At 47.7% G+C, this 1,853-nt stretch overlaps 1 pseudogene; it reads right to left on the reverse strand.

Annotated features, from left to right (window-relative positions):
* Positions 1-674: 674 nt before the first annotated feature.
* LOC127663976 (60S ribosomal protein L13-like) lies at positions 675-1,649 on the reverse strand (annotated as a pseudogene).
* Between the last annotated feature and the right edge of the window lie 204 nt (positions 1,650-1,853).

Consider the following 1,853-nt stretch of genomic DNA (forward strand, 5'->3'; position numbering starts at 1 on the left):
ACTGTTCCTCATCCCATTCCTCCTCCCCTGCCTCCAAGAGGATGTACCCACCCCCACTCCACTCAGCCAGACCTCCCCACTCCCTGTGCACCCCACCTGCACCGAGCCAGATTTCCCCACTCCCTGGGCCCCAGTCTCTCGAGGGTTAGGTGCATCTTCTCTCACTGAGTCCAGACCCAGAAGTTCTCTGCTGTATATGTGTCGGCCTCATACCAGCTGATGTGTGCTGCCTGGTTGGTGGCTCAGTGTCTGAGAGATCTCTGGGTCCAGGTTAGTTGAGACTGCTGGTCTTCCTAGGTGGTCGCCCTCCTCCTCAGCTTCTTCCTTCCTTTCCCTCATCCGACCACAGGGGTCCACAGCTTTTGTCCATTGGTTGGTTGGGTGTAAGAATCTGCATCTGACTTTCAAAGGCTTGTTGGGCCTCCTGGAGGGTAGCCATGCTAGGCTCCTGGCTCAGCCATTAAAGGCTAGGCTCACAACCCCAAATACTATTATTATTATTATTATGTAGACATTTGGAGCTATGTTCTTGCCTCTTAGGCAGTGCTATCTTCATTGTTTCCTATAGATTAAGAGTATGATGTAATTTCATTTTCATTCAATTTTAGAAAGTCTTTAAATTCCTTCTTTTTTTTTTCTTTATGGAAAATTTATTGCAACTCTCCAGCCACGCGTTACTTTTCCTTTTCAACGTCTTGCTCTGCACCTTCCTTCGCCCTTTTTGCTCGGATGCCAAAGAGCCGGGCCATTCGGAGACTGGCAAAAGACTTCTCTTCTTCTTTGATGACTCTGGCCTTTTCCTTTTTGTACACATTCCGGATGGGTATCACAGGTCCTGTCAGCTGCGTGGCCAATTTAAGCTTTTCAGCAGAACTGTCTCCTTCGGAGCAGAAGGCTTCCTGGGGAAATGTATGAGCTTGGAGCAGAACGCCTTCAGTGACTGCTCGTTGGCCCCGCACTGATTCCGTGGACTTGTTCCGCCTCCTTGCGTCCACAGTGATGCTGATGGTGCGAGTCATTTTCTTTTTTCTTTCTTTCTTTCTTTCTTTCTTTCTTTCTTTCTTTCTTTCTTTCTTTCTTTCTTTCTTTCTTTCTTTCTTTCTTTCTTTCTTTCTTTCTTTCTTTCTTTCTTTCTTTCTTTTTGCTTTTTTAAAGAATTAGATATAAATAATATATTAGATATAAATATTAGATGTTTTTTATTTACATATCAAATGTTATCCCCTTTCCTGGTTTCCCCTCTTGTAACCCTCCATCCTGTCCCTCGCCCCCAGCTCACCCACCCACCCACTCACTCACTCACTCACTCACCCACCCACTCATGCTTCCCTTGGCTCCAGCTGCTTAAGTAGCAGAGGATGGCTCTTGGTCCTGAGAGGCGAGCCACTTCCTTGTGGATACCAGGCACCCTGAGTTCCTCCAGACTGAAGCCGCTGCCAGCCCGTCCCTTGGTGTGGTATCTAACTGTTGGGCATCTCACAATGGGCCTGATGTGTCCCGACGCAAGGAGCACTGTGGCGTGCTTTCGCCTGCCGGGCCTTGTGTCTGCGGATCTTGCGTGCCAGCTGGTTGAATCACGTGTCCACTCGCTGCTGCCAATCCTTGAGGAAGCGGGGCTTCAGGATCTCGCCATTCTGGCTGAGCATCATGGCTGCCTCCTGTACAGGAGGACGGCGGAAGGAAAGGCTAAAATCTTCCTTAGTTTCTGTCTTGACCTACTTTCCATTCAGTTATGAGTCTGTATAGTTTCTATTGTTGTTATAGCCAGCTTTAATGGTGGTGATCAAGTAGAATGCAGGGCGTTATTTCTATTTTCTTATATTGGTTCCAACTTGCTTTGTATAGCAGTATGC

The sequence above is a fragment of the Apodemus sylvaticus genome, chromosome 13 (genome assembly GCF_947179515.1).
Source record: "Apodemus sylvaticus chromosome 13, mApoSyl1.1, whole genome shotgun sequence".
Classification (NCBI taxonomy): Eukaryota; Metazoa; Chordata; class Mammalia; order Rodentia; family Muridae; genus Apodemus; species Apodemus sylvaticus.